Source organism: Pelodiscus sinensis, chromosome 19 (assembly GCF_052426305.1).
Source record: "Pelodiscus sinensis isolate ZL-2025 chromosome 19, ASM5242630v1, whole genome shotgun sequence".
Taxonomy (NCBI): domain Eukaryota; kingdom Metazoa; phylum Chordata; order Testudines; family Trionychidae; genus Pelodiscus; species Pelodiscus sinensis.
This window is the reverse complement of record NC_143070.1, coordinates 19840071-19859202: the sequence shown is the minus strand read 5'-3', so window position 1 is coordinate 19859202 and position 19132 is coordinate 19840071. Positions and strand designations below refer to the sequence as shown.

The 19132-nt window shown below is 50.2% G+C and overlaps 1 non-coding gene across 1 annotated transcript; it reads left to right on the top strand.

Annotated features, from left to right (window-relative positions):
* Nucleotides 1–6397: 6397 nt before the first annotated feature.
* LOC112546926 (U1 spliceosomal RNA) lies at nt 6398–6562 on the top strand. Its single transcript, XR_003090651.2, has one exon. It is a non-coding gene; the product is annotated as a U1 spliceosomal RNA (small nuclear RNA).
* The last annotated feature ends 12570 nt before the right edge of the window (nt 6563–19132 follow it).

Here is a 19132-nt window from a genome sequence, read left to right as displayed (position 1 = left end):
CACAATCTGGGATGAGGGAGAGTCCCTCCTACCTGAGCTGTCTGTTACACAGAAGCCTCTTGTTCTCTGCCCAGTTCCTAACACTGGCTGCAAACAGCTGTTCTATGTGGGGGTGACGCTCAGTGGCAGAGTATTTGGCTGTACCTCAAGTAATGCTGGGTTCAGAGCCAAGTGCCCCCTTTAAAAAACTTTTCCCTCTAACAAACATTTGCCTTTCCATTTCCATCCCATTCTGGATTTCTGGTGTCTGTGGATTCTTTAAATGAATACAGACCCTTAATGCTGTCCTGTGCCAATGCACATAAACCAGGCAAACCCGTCCCTCAGCTGGAACCAGCACAAACCCACTGTGTGTCCGTTTCTATTCCCGTCATTGCAACAAGGGTGGGATCTGAATGCCCATTGGCAGGTCTTTGGACTCCTTGGGCTGTGCTGTGCAGAAGAACAAAAAACAGATCCAGCAGAGGAGGAATGGCCTAGTTTGTGTTGAATTTATGGGAGAAATTGTTCTGACACGGGACTGAGCATGTGACTGGAGATGAGCAGAAGCCTGTTACACACATATAGGAGACACCTTTATAAGCCTGTCTAGTGCACATTCCTACCTTTCTGTGTGAACACAACATACCTCCGGGCTCTAATTAATGGCCACCTGTCTTTCACACAGGTCATTGATCCCTGTAACTTTCAGAGGCATTCCTGTGACAGCTGTTTAAACATAATGTGCTTCTATTTTATGATCAGTAGCAGAGTCTCTGTGAGTTACTACCAATAGGGCTGTTAATGTTGTCATCTAACTTATTGCAGTTACACTCCTGGGGAGGTGTCACTATCGAGTTTAATCTTCTGAAATTTGATGTAGCAAGTCTAACTAAGACTCACTAAATCAAACTCAGAGAGCGCATCAACTGGACTATGTCTACACTGGTGGATTCTTGTGCAAGAACGGATGTTTTCGCGCAAGAACCTACAGAGTGTTCACACGGCATGCCTGCACTTGTGCAAGAAGATTTACAGTAAAGCATGGAAAGAGAAGGCTTCTTGCACAACAGCTATACTCTTTTCTAAAAAGTGTAAGAGCTCTTATGCAAGAAGGAAGTGTGGACACATGGCAGGGGTTGCTTGCACAAGATAGCCCTATAGCTAAAATGGCCATCAGAGCTTTCTTGCGCAAGAGAGTGTCCATACTGCCATGAATGCTCTTGTGCAAAAGCACATGGCCATGTTGACATGTTCTTGAGCAAGTGTAGATATAGCCCTGGTGTGCAGTTCTCCTGCTCTTTGCTACAGTTGCTACTGTTGTCCTCCTGCTGTGGGGACACCACAAAGCTGAAGAAAGAGGTTGAATCCATCTATATAAAGAGGTATGGGGGGAAGAACAGACACATTGGCCAGGCACCACTGGGTGCTTCCTCCCTCACCTCTGCCATTCCTGGCAGGTACCTTGGCCAGCTTAGCCATGGGGCCGCTCTCTGGGACTTTTCTGCCAGCAGCTGCAAATGTTGCCATTGCCCATCCCAAAGGAGATGGGAAAGAGTCACTCTCCATGGCTGCAGGAGCTGCAGAGGTTGCACTTTCAGGATTTCTGGGCACGGACATCCCCAGGGAATCACAAGGGTGTGTGGGGCTGGCTCTCCTGTCCCAGCAATTGCAGTCAGAGCTCTGCCTTCTCTATGCCAGTCACAGGACCCTCTGTACCCGCTCCAGGCTTGTGGCTTCCTTCTTACCAACACTCCTCTCCACTCAGCCTTTTCCTGAACCAGCAGTTCCATGGGTGGCCAGGGGAGTCCTCTTCTGTGTCCCAGAGGACCTAGGAAAATATGAGCAAAGGCTGCAACAAGGCACCACTGGGACTTGAACCCAGGATTTCCTGTTTATGAGGCAGGTGCTTTAGCCAACTAAGCCATGGTACCCACTTGTGAAAGTGCTTTAAAACTGTTCTACTTTAAGGTTTCATACATCTTTGAGTCTCAAAGTGCAGCCATTCCCCATTTCCCATCAGCCCTGGCAGTGTCTGGCTCCCTGGGTACAGAAAGTTACAGCTCCGTGGACAGAGACTCTAACATGCACATCTCCCCCAGCCAGTGGGACTGTAGAGTGGCTGGTGTTCAGCGTGTCACTTGCAACTAACTTGGCTCAACTCTGGGCCATGGGAACCTTTCCATTTGCTCCTTATTCATCATTAGTCACTTGCCCAGATGTAGCCACAAGGTGGGGCTCCCTCTGCCTTCCACAAGCACTGGCAGGGTTTGCACGGCCTGGTCATTTTCTTTTCACAAGAAGAGATGAAAACACGGAGCCTCACAGACATGCTGGGTTCAGCAAGGAAGATGAATGTCACCAGGACATGATGCTCTGGAGTGTCTCTGCCTTGGAAAGTCCTAGGAGCATTGTGTGGGGCTTCAGCCTTGCTCCCTTACACAGGGCAGAGATGATTTCCTTGAGCGAGAGGGGAAAGTGAAGAGCAGCAGAGATATTTTGAGATAACTCTGGAAGCGTCCACACAGCCTTTCCGTTGTTTTGAAGGAATTTCAGAATAACAGCTGACTTATTTTGCCTTCTGTAACCCTCATTCTACAAGATATAACGGGTATTCTGAAATAGCTATGTTGGAATGTGGCATGTGTCGACGCTCCACTGCTTCCATTTTGAAATAGCCCCTCACCAGGGACCATTCTCAGTTATTCCTCCTCAGTGCCTCCTGGGGCTCTGAGTCGAGATAGCACGTCTACATTAGGGAAACCTGCGTTGGACAGATGTTGAGGATTCCATGCAATGTAGACTCGCTATTTCAGATTAACTGTTCCAGAATAGCTTATTCCAAAATAGTCGTGCAGTGCAGACGTACCATCAGTGACTGATGATGATTAGAGCAATAGGGTGAAATAACTGAGAAATGGGGATGTAGCGGGGGGAAAGGGGGCAAGGTTTCTATGAGACGCTGCTTGTTTTGGGGGTGAGAGGAGCAGGGAAGGAGATGCGTTAATGATGAAAAGGAAGGAGAAGAGTTGACCTACAGTTGGTAAGGGCACATCTACACACAGCAATTTTGTTATTTCAGAATTATTTAGAAATAATAAGCCCTCATTTCATGAGGAAAAACACTTCTTTCAAAATTGCCATTTTGAAATAGCACCAGTGTGGACACTCAACTGCTGCTATTTTTAAAAAATTACTCCCCAGAGTCATGTAATTAATACCTAGTGCTTCCTGGGACTTTAAACTCATTGGGCGCATCGAGACTGACAAAATTTTGCCGCCTGTCTACACTGGCCATGAGAATTTGCGCAAGAACACTGACATTCTAATGTATGAAATCAGTGGTTCTTGCGCAAATATTCTGACACTCCCCCTCAGAGATAAACCCTCTTGTGCAAGTATTCTTGCGCAAGAAGGCCAGTGTAGACAGGCAAGTTAATTTCTTGCGTAAGAAAGCCTGATGGCTAAAATGGCCATCGGAGCTTTCTTGTGCAAGAGAGCGTCTAGACTGGCATGGATGCTTTTCCGCAAAAGCATCCATGCCAGTGTAGATGCTCTTTCGTGCAAATACTTTTAACAGAAAAACTTTTCCGTTAAAAGTATTTGCGCAAAATCATGCCAGTCTAGATGCAGCCATATAGTGCATGCACCTTAGGGAAGCCAACCTTGGACTAATTTCTAGCCTTCCCTGTTGTGTGGACGAGCTATTTTGAAATACTTATTTTGGGAGCTATTATTTTGAAATAACCTTGTAGTGTCGACATACCCTGAGGCTATGTCTGGACTGGCATGATTTTCCGCAAATGATTTTAATGGAAAAGTTGTCTGTTAAAAGCATTTGCAGAAAAGAGCGTCTAGATTGGCATGGACACTTTTCTGCAAAAGCACTTTTTGCGGAAAAGCATCCGTGGCCAATCTAGACGCGCTTTTGCGCAAAAAAGCCCTGATCGCCATTTTCGCCTTTGGGCCTTGTTTGCGCAGAACAATACCGTGTTGTCTACACTGGCCCTCTTGCACAAAAGCATTTGCAAAAGAGGGCTTTTGCTCGAGTGGGAACGTCAAAGTATTTGCACAAGAAGCACTGATGTTGGATATTACAAAGTCAGTGCTCTTGTGCAAATTCAAGCGGCCAGTGTAGCAGCTGCTTTTGCGGAAAAACTTGCCAGTCTAGACACAGCCTAACTGAGTGGGAGTGACACAGGGAGGAGCAGCTCAAACATGCCAAGGGGCTGGCCAGGAGCCCTGCAAGGCAGCACTGACATCACAAGAGCCTTTTGCTGCAACTTAGCTCATTTCCCCAGGCTGCAGCAGGCAGGGCTGGTACTGAACTGAAGAGAGCTCTCAGAGAGGCAAGGTTGCAAACATCCAGTGAGGATGGGATCTGAGCCCACACGTGTAGAGCACAATGGTTTAGCAGTCCATTGCCTTAACCACTAAGCCACCTCACCTGGGCTACAGAAGCTTCTTTCAAACTACCCAAAGTCATTACTGCTGGGAACCTTTGTGCCGCTCGCTGGCTGGCCAGCCAGGGACACCCAGGCTATGTCCATACTGGTGGCTTCTTGTGCAAGAAAACATCCACACGGCCATGTGGGAGATGTGCTTTTGCACAAGAGCATCCATGGCAGTGTGGACGCTCGCTTGCACAAGAAATCTCTGATGGCCATTTTAGCCATAGGGCTTTCTTGATCAAGAAATCCCTGCTGAACGTCCACACTGCCCTCTTGCTCAAGAGTTCCTGTGCAAGAGGGCTTACACCTGTTAAAAAAGAGCGTAGCTCTTGCGCAAAAAGCCCTCTCTTACCATACCGTACTGTAAATTTCCTTGCGCAAGTGCAGGCAGGCAGTGTGGATGCTCTGCAGATTCTTGCGCAAGAATGGCCACACTTGCGCAAGAAACCGCAAGTGTAGACATAGCCCCAGGGTGGGAAGGTTTTGGCTTTTCACAATGTTCCCTGGGCTCTTGTAGAAATCTCAGTGCTGGTAACAAACTCAAACACCCCCTGGGTGCCCATAGGTGGGCTGGCTAGTCACAGTCTGGCTCGGAGCAATCTCTGCAGTGGGAAGATGCCCGTGGGGCAGTCACATGACAGCAGCACACGGCTCTGTTCACTCCACTATGTCGCGTGTGATCCCTGCTGTCCTGTGCTGTTCTGTATTAACTCTGCATGTGCCTCAGTTTCCATGGGCACCACACCACTATGTAAATGGGGATTGGAATTTTGGGTGTGCCTCACTGAGGCCTGCTCTGTACTAGGCTGGGCAGGTCGGCTTGAGGGATGTAAAATGCCGACCAGCCAGGGAAGCCGAATCCAGCTACGCATTGTGCACCTCTGGTCCCTGGACTATCAAGTCTGTTCTATGCTGCTGTTCAGGAATAATGGCATTGCACAAGAGGGTTTTTCTTGCACAAGAAGGGGCAGTGTAGATGCTCCTTCTGGCACAAGAGCCTCTTCTGCAAAAATGACAGCTCATTAGATATGCAAATGAGGTTCAGTGATATTCCATGCTTAGCTTCATTTGCATATTTCTGGTGCAAGAACCCGCCAGTGTAGACATAGCCCTGGTGACTTGCTGGTGTTTCTCAATTGATGCTTAAACCTGCATTAATGGCACCTCAGCCTGGGAGCCTCTGCCTGAGCCTCTTCCTGCTCTTCAGCATCGTTCTTGACCTAAGGCTCATGCCAGGGTAGGAACCCTTATCAGCCCCATTTTCCAATGGGTGAAGGGAGGCCCACAAGAGGTGGCGCAACGTGCCCGGAGTCAGCCAGGAGAAGTTCTGTGCAGGGGAGGGACAGAGGGGACAGATACTTTTTCTTAGGCGGAGGGAGGGCATGTGTGTTCTTGTGCTTCCCTGTGCCCCCTTTCAGATTGGCTTGTGGAGGGCTCCTGCCTCCCCCCTCTTCCTTCTTGTACCTTCCCTGCTCTGCTGCTGAGGGGCTGCTGGGCCTGGGTCAAAAGGGTGACGTGCCTGGCTGGGTTGGGCTGGAGTGACGGGGGTGAGACTGGCAGCCACATTGCCTGGTGCCTCCTGAATGGCAGCCCCTGACAGAGCCAGGCCCTCCTCAGTGTGGGCTGCAGCTGGACAGAGCGAGTGCTCAAGGGGTCGGCGGTAATGGTGCAGTGGTACAGCCGGAATCTAAACAGTGGAGGAGGCAGCTCTTCCTGGAGAGGGGTGGAGCCGTGAGAGCCCATATGCAGATGTTGTCACAAGCAGAGCCCTGTGGGAGTGGAAGTGGTCTGGTGAGTGGTCCTAAATCTCGAGTGGGGTCTGACTGCGGCATCAGGGCAGCATCAGGGAGGTGCAGGCAGGAGGGACGTGGTGCAGGATGGTCATGTGGGGTTGTGAGGCTGTGACCACCCTGAGGTGAGAGTGTTTGGGAGCTTAAGGGCAGGCAGTGGGTGTGCCTGGGGTTCTTATACTTACCTGGCAGGGGAAATACCATGATCATAAAGGTGGTTTTCCTAGGCTAAAGCTCATCCATTGCACTTTGGGGGTACTGACTCCTGCAATTTCCCTCTGAAAGGGGAGACTTGACTGCACAGTTTTTGCTAGTGGGGGATTGCATTTGTGCTTTTCTCTGCTATTTGCTGTGAAAGAAAGTCATGGATGTTTTCTGTCTAAGGTTTTGTTAGTGCTGTTTTACAGCATTTATTTTTTTTCTGTCAATTTATGTGCATAGGAGCTCTCTGCTCTTATTTGTCTAGAAACTGTGAGGCTACATCTACAGTGTTGACTTCTGGCACAAGAATTCTTTTGTGGAACGGTCCTTGGCTGTGTCTACACTGGCGTGATCTTGTGCAAAAGCGGACACTCTTGCGCAAAAACTTGCTGCCTGTCTACAGTAGCCACGTGTTCCTGCACAAGCAAACTGATGTTCTCATGTATGAAATCAGGGCTTCTTGTGCCAGAACTCTGACACTCCTGCTCAGGAATAAGCCCTTTTGAGCAACTGTTCTTGTGCAAAAGGTCAGTATAGATAGGCAACATGAATTTCTTGCGCAAGAAAGCCCAATGGCTAAAATGGCCATCAGGGCTTTCTTGCATAAGAGAGTGTCTACTCTGGCATGGATGCTCTTGCGCAAAAGCACAGCTCTTGTGGAAAAACACATGCCAGTGTAGATGATCTCTTCTGGAAAAGTTTTTGCAGAAGAACTCTTCCTCAAAAGAGTTTTTGTGTGAGAACCCGCCATTGTAGACGTAGCTCTTTTGCAAAAACTCTTCCACAAGAGAGTGTCCACACTGCCGTGTCCTTTTGCACAAGAGATGTGCTTTTGCACAAGACCATCCATGGCAGTGTGGACACTCTCTTGCGCGAGAAAGCTCTGATGGCCATTTTAACCATAGGGGCTTCTTGCGCAAGAAATTCATGTTGCCTGTCTATACTGCCCTCTTGTGGAAGAACTCTTACGCAAGAGGGCTTATTCCTCATAGGCTGTGTCTAGACTGGCCACTTTTTCCAGAAAAGCAGCTGCTTTTCCGGAAAAACTTGCCAGCTGTCTACGCTGGCCGCTTGAATTTCCGCAAAAACACTGACGATCTCATGTAAGATTGTCAGTGTTTTTGCGGAAATATTATGATGCTCCCGTTCAGGCAAAAGTCTTTTTCCAAAAAACTTGTACGCAAAAGGGCCAGCAGAGATTTGTTTTCCGCAAAAAAGCCCTGATCACGAAAATGGTGATCGGGGCTTTTTTGCGGAAAAGCGCGTCTAGATTGGTCGCAGACACTTTTCCACAAAAAGTGCTTTTGCGGAAAAGCATCCTGCCAATCTAGACGTGCTTTTCCGAAAATGCTTTTAATGGAAAACTTTTCCATTAAAAGTATTTCTGGAAAATCATGCCAGTCTAGATGTAGCCATAGGGTGCATCTAGACTGGCAAGATTTTGCGCAAAAGCAACTGCTTTTGCTCAAAAACTTGCCAGCTGTCTACACTGGCCGCTTGAATTTGTGCAAGAGCACTGACTTTGTACAAAATCAGTGCTTCTTGAGCAAATACTTTCACGCTCCAGCTCGGGAAAAAGCCCTCTTCTACAAGAATATTTGTGCAAGAGGGCCAGTGTAGACAGGGAAGAACTGTTTTGCACAAAAAAGCTCCGATGGCTAAAATGGCAATCGGGGCTTTTTTGCGGAAAACCGCGTCTAGATTGGCCATGGATGCTTTTCTGCAAAAAGTGCTTTTGCGGAAAAGCATCCGTGCCAATCTAGACGCGCTACTGTGGAAATACTTTTAACGGAAAATTTTTCCATTAAAATTATTTCCACAAAATCATGCCAGTCTAGACGCAGCCATGGAGAAAGGAGTATCTCTTTCGGAAGAAGCCCTGTTTTACAACTCTATACTGTTAGGCTGTGTCTAAGTGGGAAAGTGGAAAAGTGTCCATGCCAATCTATACGCGCTTTTCCGAAAAAAAGCCCCTATCGCCATTTTCGCGATCAGGGCTTTTTTGCGGAAAACAAATCTGAGCTGTCTACACTGGCCCTTTTGTGCAAAAGCTTTGCGCAAAAGGGACTTTTGCCTGAATGGGAGCAGAATAGTATTTCCTCAAGAAGCACTGATTTCTTCCAGTAGGAAGTCAGTGCTTTTGCGGAAATTCAAGCAGCCAGTGTAGACAGCTGGCAAGTTTTTCCAGAAAAGCGGCTGATTTTCTGGAAAAACTGGCCAGTCTAGACACAGCCTAAATGTACTTCTGCAAGAATGCTCATGCAGTGTAGACTTTAGGCTCCATCTACACTGCAGGCTTCTTGCCCAAGAACTGTTTTCTGCAAGAGTTCTTGTGCAAGAGCACATCCACTCTGCTGAGTGCTTTGGCTCAAGAGGGCAGGGTAGCTCAGTGGTTTGAACATTGGCCTGCTAAACCAATGGTTGTGAGCTCCATCCTTGAGATAACCATGTAGGGATCTGGGGCAAATCTATCAGGCAGGGTGCTTGACCCTTCCATGAGCACAGGGACAAGACTAGCTGACTTCTCAAGGCTCCTTTCAGCTCTATGAGATGATTTATCTCCTTATAAAGAGCATTGTGGACACTCTCTTGTGCAAGAAAGCTCTAATGGCTATATTAGCCATAGGGGTTTCTGGTGCAAGAAATCCCTCTTGCCTGTGCACACTGCCTTCTTGTGCAAGAGGCCTTATTCGTTATGGGGAGAGGAATAACTCTTGCACAAGAAGCCCTCTTTTCCAATGGCTTACTGTACATTTTCTTGTGCAAGAATGCACATGCAGAGTAAACACTCCGTTAGTTTTTGCACAAGAATGGCCATTCTTGTGCAAAAAGCCCACAGCAGAGACCATAGACATGCAGTGTGAAAAGCCTCACAACAATAAGCCCACCCCAGCAGGTCACACAGAGATTTGAACTCAGATTGCAGGATTCAAAGTCCTGAGTGCTGCCCCCAACATGGGACCAATATGGCTCAGTGTGTGTGGGTACCTGGGATACTCAGTTTTCCAGCTGGCCTCTGCACTTCTGGCTTCCCTCCTGCTGGTTCACCCCTTTGGCTACGACTACACGGCACATTTATTTTGGAATAAGCTGGTCTCGAATAGTTATTCCAAAATAGCTTATTTCGAACTAGCACGTCTACACTGCAGGGAAACCTCAGAATAGTCCAAGGCAGGCTCCCCAGTGTAGACGAGCTACCTCGATTTAGAGCCCTGGGAAGAATAACTCAGAATGCCCCTGGGGAGGGGCTAGTTCAAACTAGCAGCAGTGGCGCATCTACACAGGCCTTATTTTGAAATAGCTAATTTGGAATAGGTGTTATTCTTCATAGAATGAGTTTTGCAGAAGTCGGAATAGGCTGTCTGTTACTTCAGAATTATTTCAAAATAACGGAATTGCTGTGTAGACTCTTGCATTATTATTGTGGAATAACGGCCATTGTTCTAAGAGAACTTTTGTGTGTGGACAGAACCTGCGCAGCCCAAGAAATATGATGGGTAGCTCCTCCACACAATCATTTTGTCAATTGAAGTGCAGGGCTCTGAAGACATGGACTCAAGGTAACCACCTTGATTGCTTTCTGCAGCTCCTTCAAGCTGCAGTTGAACCAGCAACCTGAGGATTACATGCCAAACACACACTACAGGCCGCTGCTTTGACAGCTGAGCTATCAAAGGTTGCCTGAATAACACTTATTTGTCCAGGTTGTCCCTTCTGCAAGTCTCAGGGCAACTGCTCCCCCAAGTAGATGGCATTGCTGATGAGGGGCAGAGGAGCACAGGGGCTGTCACAGGTACTTCACATGCAGATAGACACCCTTGAGTGAAACCTGAGCTAGATCCATCCATGTCACAGCAAAATGAAGAAAGCTGGGTTCTTCTCATGTGTCTTCTTTGTTCCAGAGTCTCTAGGGGTGCAGTAGGGGCAGATCCACAAAAAAACAAACCGCTTGAATGAACGTTGGCTAGAAACACCCCTGAGGGTTTCCTTCTATCTTTGGCCTGGAAAGGTCTTCTGTAACAATGTGGTTTCTGTGTAATCCTATTGGAAGGCCTGTAGCTATTCACTAGGTCCTGTCCGCCCCACCCCCATTTCCCTCCCATCCCCGAGAAGCCCCACTACCTACCTCCAGTGAAAATGGAGGTAGTGTAGACTTCCTGGGGATGGACAGAAGTCCCGCAGTTTAGCGATTCTGGAAGTAGCACTAGCTGCTCTGCCGGGTATACTGCGGGAGGGAGCATTGGCTCCCTGCACTGCACAGAAGGGGTGAGTCAGTCCCGGGGGAGGTGCGCGCGTGGGGTTTCCTTGCACCGGGGGGTTGGCCCCGGGGCAGGCGTGTACGTGCGGGACTTCCCTGCACCAGGGGGAGGGGGTTGGCCCCCGGGACAGGTGCATGCGGGATTTTCCTGTGTGGGGTCAGTCCTAGGGCAGGCGTGCACGCGTGCGGCTTCCCTGTGCCACAGGTGGGCCAGCCCCGGGGCAAGCACGTGCTGGTTTCCCTCTGGGGGTGGGAGAATCCTTGCAGGAAGTAGATACAGGGGACTCTCTGCCTTCACTGGCACCCCACTCCCCAGCCACAGAACTCTGTCCCCATTCCCCTGTCCCCAGCTACAGAATTCTGTCCCCACTCCCCTGTTCCCAGCTACAGAATTCTGTCCCTATTCCTGTCCCCACTGGCACCCTGTCCCCAGCTGCAGAAACCTATCCCCACTGGCACCCTGTCCCCTGCTGCAGAACCCTCTCCCCTGCCCCCAGCCTCAGAACTCTGTCCCCACAAAATATATAATTATAAATGCTTCATTTTAGATTTAAATAGCATGAATGAAAAACAGACCATTTATTTCATAACTATAAACACGTGATTTTAATTTTATACATCACATAATTTAAAAATAAACTGTTTATCAGAGTGTGTAAGTAAGGGCTGGGGATAGCAAATGATGGACAGGAGGAGAATAGAGAGGGCGGGGCTTCAAGAAAGGGGTGTGGCTTCACGGAAGGGGTGGGTCTTCACAGAAGGGGCGGGGTAGTACATCTTCGCCTGTTCGGAGATTTAAAAAGTGAAATTGGCTGTAAAAAGGTTGGTGACCACTGTTCTAAACTAAAGCCTTCTTCTGCAGCCGGACTGAAGAGCAGCAGCAATTAGCTGTGAGAATGGGATCCTGTCCTAATGGCACCCACTGGTACCAGATAAGAAACAGACCTCAAGATGGGTAGAGAAAACTTAGTTAAACACCATTTTGACTGGCAAGAAACTGCTTATCAATAGTTGTGGTTGTGCAATGGGCATTCTATGATTCTTGTCCTCCCTTTCTTATTGTTTGTCTGTGTGGTCGCTGTCTGGTTTGGATCTGTTTCTGTCTGATGTATAATTAATTTTTCTAGATGTAAATTGTGGAGTACGATTGGTTAGGTAAATCATAATAGTATCTTATGACTGGTTAGCAAAATTATATTATAATAATTGGTTAAGATATTGCTAAGCAGGACTCAATTTTCACTATATAAACTGGGGTCCAAGAAGGAGATCAGCAAGAAGAACTCACCTGTGAAAGAGCCTTTGACCAGAGCTTCCAGGACACCTCTGCACAAGCCTGAGCAGGGCAACAAGCTACACAAGCACTAAGACCCCTATCTCACAGTAGAACATGCCTGTCTCATTAGAAGGGACACCAGAAGAGCTTGTGTTTCTACCTGGCTTTGAATTAAGGACCTACTATATGTGAAGCAAACACAATGACCACTACACCACAGAGGCTTTTCTTGCCTGTACAGGCAGTCCCCGGGTTACATGGATCCGACTTACATCAGATCCCTACTTACAAACGGGGTGAGGCAACCCTGCATTAGCTGCTTCCCCCCCAGCAGACCAGGGAGACGTGAAGCTAGCGCCCCCCCCCCCCTCCCCCAGCAAACCAGGGATATGTGGAGCGGCTTTTCTCAGCAGACACCTCAGCTTGAGAATAAAGGACTGAGGGAAGTGAGGTGTGGGAGAATAAAACTGAGCTCTGGAGAAATGTTTGGCTAGAGTTTCCCCTACAATATGTACCAGTTCCGACTTACATACAAATTCAACTTAAGAACAAACCTACAGTCCCTATCTTGTACGTAACCCGGGGACTGCCTGTACTTAAACTTAACCCTTTGGCCAACTCAGATTGCTGCGGGGGAAGGAATTCTCTCTTGTTAATTCTGTGCCCTCAGAAAGAGACCAAACCAAAAGAAGCCAGGCCCTTCCCTCCTGGGGACTCCAACCCAAATCCTGACAGCCACGCGTTTACAAGCCAGATGATCAATGTTTGCTGCACTTCTCCCTCCACTCAACTGTGCCAAACCTCAAGGCCAATTCTACAGTCCCAGCAGCTGGGGGAGATGTGCATGTTAGAGCGTCTGCCTGCTGAGCTGTAGCTTTCTGGGCCCAGAGAGCCAGACAGCAGCAGGGCTGGAGGGAAATGGGGAATGGCCGCACTTTGGGAGCCAAAGGTGTTGTCTGGGACCGTCCAATAGAACAGTTTCACTAAGCTGCCTCAGGAGAGTGCCTTTTGGATGCCTCCGATCATATTTTCCTATGTGCCTCTGGGACACAGAAGAGGCCTCCCCTGGCCACCCATGGAACTCCTGGTTCAGGAAAAGGCTGATTGGAGAGGAGAGCTGGAAAGAGTGGAGTGGCAGAAGCTCTGTGAGGGGGACAAGTTGGGGCATTTTCCTGCATGTATAAAAACCATCACTGCCGGCCCGGGCTGGGCCAGTGCGCTGGCATCCCTCCTGTGTGGAGCATCCCACCTGGGAAAAATTGAAACTGCGTCAGGAGATAAGGGGTCAGGATCCCCACTGGCAGGAGCTATAGGGCTTGGGGTCCCTCCAATCTTCCCCAGCAGGAAATACCAGACCAGGGGAGCTGCCACCCCTCCCTATCAAGAGCCCACGGGTGCCATGGGGGCTCACACACACAGGTGCACACGCCTTCTATATTGGTGCCCAGGGCAAAACTCGCTCCGCTCCTAGAACAGGAACAGCAACTAGCAGTGAGGCCCCTCCCTGGCAGCACCGTGTCTTCACAGCCTGGGGATTTTCTGTCAGTTTACCCAAGCAAGTAATTAGCCCCTCCCTCCTCTGGAGCCTCTGCCTTTGGTGGGGGTTCTCATCCTCAGGCTCTGCTCTGTCTGACTCCTGGGCCTAATAGAAGGGTAGGCCCCTTGGCGCTCACTTAGGACACCTGGGCAATGTCTACACTGGTGCGTTCTTGCACCAGAGCTATGCAAATGAGGCTAAGCATGGAATATCGCTGAGCCTCATTTGCATAGCTAATGAGCCACCGTTTTGCGGAAGAGGCTCCTGCGCAAGAAGGAGCTGTCTACACAGCCCCTTCTTGAGCAAGAAATACAGTCTTGCACAGTGCCGTTACGCTGTGTGAATTCTGTGGGGCAGATGCCATCAAGCCTGGGCACTGGGATTATTTACCAATTTCCCTGGCCCTCTGACACTGCTAAGATCAATACTGAGGTGGCTGAGTGGTTCAGGATTTTGATTAGAAAACCAAAAGACTAAGCAGGTCCACAAAACCCACTAGTTTTGCAGCCCATGAAAAGTAAATGTGAACCTCAGTCCTCCCTGTCCCTTCCCCTCACGCCATGGGGGCTGGAACGCCAGAGGAGTGAGGTGTCTTAGTTGGGGGCCACATCAGAGAGGGCTGGGGGCCTTTGGAGGCATTTCTTTGTGTGTCACTTTTGTGGCCCCCAATTTTTCTGTGGATCAGTGTCTCCCGACCCAGAAAAGGTTCCCCACCCCTGCCACAAATAAAGCAACATTGAAACCTTTTGTGCTGGCCGTAATGTTTTCCTTTATTTAAAATGAAGTTTGATCAGCTAACATGAGACAGTTCAAATGCTTAATCATGATTTAAACTTTTCTCCCCAGATGCAGCCCTAGCAAAATGGCTGGAGTGTAATTATGTCATTAGAGGCGAGTGTCTATTAGTAACCAAGAATCCATGGAAAGGTTTGGGGAGGACAGGGGCTCAGCAAAGGGGTGGGGTCTTGGGGAAGGGACGGGATAGATCCTGGCTTGCTCTGATATTTAAAAGGTGACCTTGGGGGACCCTGAGCAGCCTTTGATGTTCCTGTGTGAGCCCCAGAACCAGCCCTGAGTGACGGGGGCAGAGGGAGAGGAGCTCACACATGCCAAGGGGCTGGCCACGGGCAGGACATGAGCCTGCAAGGCAGCAGTGACATCACAAAGAACTTTTTCAGCACCTCAACTCATTGGCTGGGAGGCAGTGACCTCACAGAGGGTCCATGGCAACAGTCAGGTGGGACAGGCTGCAGGGCTGGGGCCATCTCAGAGACCCCCATGGCCTGGCTGCCTGGAGTCTCCTTTGTGAAGTTTCCCCTTGAGGGCAGAAGGGATTGAGGGTCCCATCTGGGAGTGTCTCTGTGGAGATTTCCCCTTTCCCCAGGCTGCAGTGGGAGGGATCTGGGGCAGGCAGGGTAACAGGAGAAGCTGGCACTGAACTGAAAAGAGATCTGGGAGAAGCAATAGGGAGGGCTGCAAACACCCAATGAGGATGGGATTCGAACAGCTGCAAACATCTGATGAAAAGGGGATTTGAGCCCATGCATGCAGAGCACAATGGATTAGCAGTCCATTGCCTTAGTCACACAGCCACCTCATCTGAGCTGCAGGGATTGGTTTCCAACTACCCAAAGCCAGCACTGCCAGGAACCTTTGTGCCACTTGCTGGCTGGCAGGGGACACCCAGGGCTGGAAGGGTTTGCCTTTTCACGATGTTCCTTGGGCTGTTGTACAAAACTCAGTGCTCGAAACAAACCCAAACACTCCTTGGCTGCATCTACCCTGCAGGCTTCTTACACAAGAACTTTTTTTTGCAAGAGTTCTTGCACAAAATGTCTTGTGCAAGAGCATGTCCACACTGCCATGTGCTTTTGCACAAGAATGTCCATGGCAGTGTGCACACTCTCTTGTGCAAGAAATCTCTGATGGCCATTTTAGCCATAGGGGATTCTTGCACAAAAAAACCCTGTTGCCCATTCATACTACCTTCTTGTGCAAGAGCTCTTGCACAAGAGGGTTTATTCCTCATGGGGAGAGGAATAACTCTTGCCCAAGAAGCCCCCAGCAAGGATGGAGGCAAGGGCTGCTCTGAAAGGCTGCAGGTGTCCAGAGACCCTTTTGTCCTTCCATGTCTCCTACCACTGCTGTGCATCACTCAAGCTATGTCTACACACACTGTTCTTCTGAAAAAGCTAGGTAAATTGTGAACACTAGTTTGCATAGCTTTTTCTGGAAGAAGCTTTTCCAACATTTGGCCTGTTTACACTGGGCCAAATGTGGGGAAAAAAAACTTTTTTTGTAACATCCCTTCTTCATCATAAAATGAGGTTCACAGAGGCACCAAAAAGGCATGTCTGCTCTTCCAAAAAAAATTCGGCAGCTGTGTTCTCTGGACTAAAGCGTTGTCTCTGTAGTGTAGACAGAGCCCTGATGTAACATCTTATTTCAAGTTTAGGTGCAGCGTAGAAAGAGGGTTGACTGTGGGTACATCTAGACTACCGCGTTTTGTCGACGGAAGTTTTGTCGACAGTATCTGTCGACAAAACTTCTGTCGACAAAGTGCGTCCAGACTACTGAAGCTATAGACAAAGCTATAGACAAAACTTTTTGCTTTGTCGACAGAGAGCGTCCAGACTACAGGACGCTCTGTTGACAGAGGGACTGCTTTGCCAGGTCACAGGGTCAACATTTACTTCCTTGTTCTGCATGCTTAAAGGGGCACCCCTCCCCCCCCCCGACTAGCCCTTGCTCAGCTGCTGCAGCTGCCTGCAGGGATAGCAAAGGTTCTGCAGTGCCTGTTTGGAGTGCCCTGCTTCCTGGCACAGCACAGCAGTGTGGGGTTTTTTTTTTGAAGGTTTTTCCAAACCTTTCTGTACCATGGAGCGAGAGCTTCCCCTGGCCAGGCGCTGGCCCCACTCCACGGTGCTTCAAATGGTGCTGCAACTGCATGAGACTATCATGCAGTTAATGCCTGGTCAGGAACCTGAGCCCAGACTGGAGCCGCTCCTTCAGGATGCAGCAGCACTGTTCCTGCCTCCGAACTTTTTCCCGGACAGGCAATGTTGGAGGAGGGAAACAAGTACGGACTGGTGGGACCGGCTCGTAATGGAGCAGTGGGATGATCAGGCTTGGCTCCAAAACTTTAGGATGCGGAAGTCCACCTTCCTGGAGCTTTGCAACTGGCTTGCCACCACGCTGCAACGAGAGGACACCAACCTGCGCCCTGCCATCCCGCTGGAGAAGAGGGTAGCTATTGCCCTCTGGAAGCTGGCCACTCCTGATAGCTACCGGTCAGTGGGACACCAGTTTGGTGTGGGGAGATCAACTGTTGGTGCTGTGTTGATGGAGGTAAGTCCCTTGGGGATGGGGGGAGGGCAGTCCGTAAGGGGACTGTAACCAAAAAGGGTGGGTGGGGGGCAATGGAGGGGAGGTGGTGGAGGGCTCCTGTGCCTTACACCATCATACTACTGGGAGCAATCACTGGGGGGGGGGGGTCGCCAAAGGACTTAGGCAACCCCTCTTACTTCATAATCTGTGTGTGTTTGTATGTGTCTATTTTTGCAGGTGGTGAGGGCCATCAACTCAGAGCTGCTGAATCGGATTGTCCACCTCGGAGACCTAGACACAATCATGGCTGGTTTTGCAGAGCTGGGATTCCCAAACTGCGGAGGAGCGCTTGATGGAACACACATTCCCATCCGTGCACCACCCCATCGAGCCGCCCGGTTTATCAACAGGAAAGGGTACTTTTCCATTGTGCTGCAGGCCCTGGTTGACCACCGTGGACTATTTACGGACCTGTGTGTGGGGTGGTCGGGCCGGGCACATGATGCTCGGATCTTCCGCAATTCACACCTGTACGAAAGGCTGCAGACAGGAAACTTCTTCCCCCAGCGAACCGTTGCTATTGGGAACGTAGAGATGCCGGTCTGCATTGTGGCCGATGCAGCGTACCCCCTCATGCCCTGGCTTATGAAGCCATACACAGGGCATCTGACCCCGAGCAAGGAAGTGTTTAATGCGCACCTGACACGTGCCCGTTCACAGGTAGAATGCGCATTTGGCCGGTTGAAGGGAAGGTTTAGGTGTCTGCTAACTCGCCTTGACATGGGGGAACACAATATCCCAGAGGTGGTGGCAGCGTGTTGCATCCTCCACAACCTGGTGGAGAGCAAAAGGGAGGCCTTCCTCCCAGGTTGGGAGCCAATGGCTGAAGTGGAGGGCAGGCGGTTTGCGCAGCCTCGGACAGCTGCCATTTGCCAAGCCCATCAGGCAGGGGTTCGCATCTGGGAGGCTCTGCGTGAGCACTTCTCAGCTGGAGCCCTATGACTCCCCAAGGTATCCCCAATGGGGTCTGTGGGCCTTCCCCCCCATCACAAAACCTTCCCTCCCACAATCCATCCCTGCATCAGCCTCTGAAAAGTTAAGGGGCACACACCATGTTAAACTTCAAAAATATGTTTATAAACAAGTAATGTTAGAAATTATATCTGTAATACAAAATAGAATTGTTCCACAACATTAAAAAATAAAGTTCTTTTTTTAACTAATAACATGTGTTTATAACTGAGGTAGTAGGGGGGATTTCAACCAGGAGGGAGGGAGGGAGGGAGGATGGATTTCCAACCTGGAGGGAGGATGGATTTTCAACCTGGAGGGAGGGACAGAGGGAGGATGGATTTCCAACCTGGAGGGAGGGAAGGGAGGGCAGATACCTTAAGGGTAATGGCGGCCTTGCCTGGGCCGCAAGGCTTTGCCACCCCTGATCCGTGGACCCAGCCGTCCTCGGGCTCGAGTGGGGGCTGATACTGACTCTTCCCTAGCAGTGGGGGGGAGGGGCAGGGCTGGAGGGGTGGCAGGGGCGGAGGGAGAAGAAGGGGGGTCAGAGGGGGCTGGGGGGGAGGACGGGGGGTCAGAGGGGGCTGGAGCGGGATGGGCAGGAGGAGTCCCCAGGGGGAGAGGACCTGGCACAGCCAGGGACTCCCGGACGGTGGCACACATACTCCTCCACTCTGGGAGGAAGTCCTGCAGCAGGCAAGTATGCCACCGAGCCTCCTCCCTTGCTCTTTCTGCTACGGTCTCGTGCATGCTGGCCATGGTCCTTTCCATTTTTTCCATGGCCTCCACATGCCTCCTCAGGTGGTCGTTGTAGGTCCTCCAATGCTGGCGGGTGCTGTGGGACCGGGTGGGTGGTGGCACAGGGGTTGCGCGGCGGACAGCAGCAGCAGGTCCGGCTGTGGAGAAGAAGAGGGAGAACCGATCAGTGTTAGCAATTCACACACAAGTCCATACAACAAGGGATGGGAATGTTGTTACTGGTAGGCCACGTCTGGCCTTGCCAGCCGCCTCGGCTGCACAGGGGACCCGTTGTGGCTAGGACAATGTCCACCTCCACCCCCTAGATCCTTCCGCCCTCCACTGTGGCTGTCCAGGCCAGATCAGTGTGCAGCCACAGTAGGACAGGGGCCTGCTGCACCTTGGGTCTCCCATGCCCCCCACCCACATACCCACCACCTGCCCGCCTGCTTGTACATGCACAGAGAGATGCAAGCTGTCCAGGAGGGAGGACCAAGATGTGAACACTGCTCTACATCCTCTCTGCTCCCACCTCCCCTGTTCTGTGTCTGCACTCACCTGATG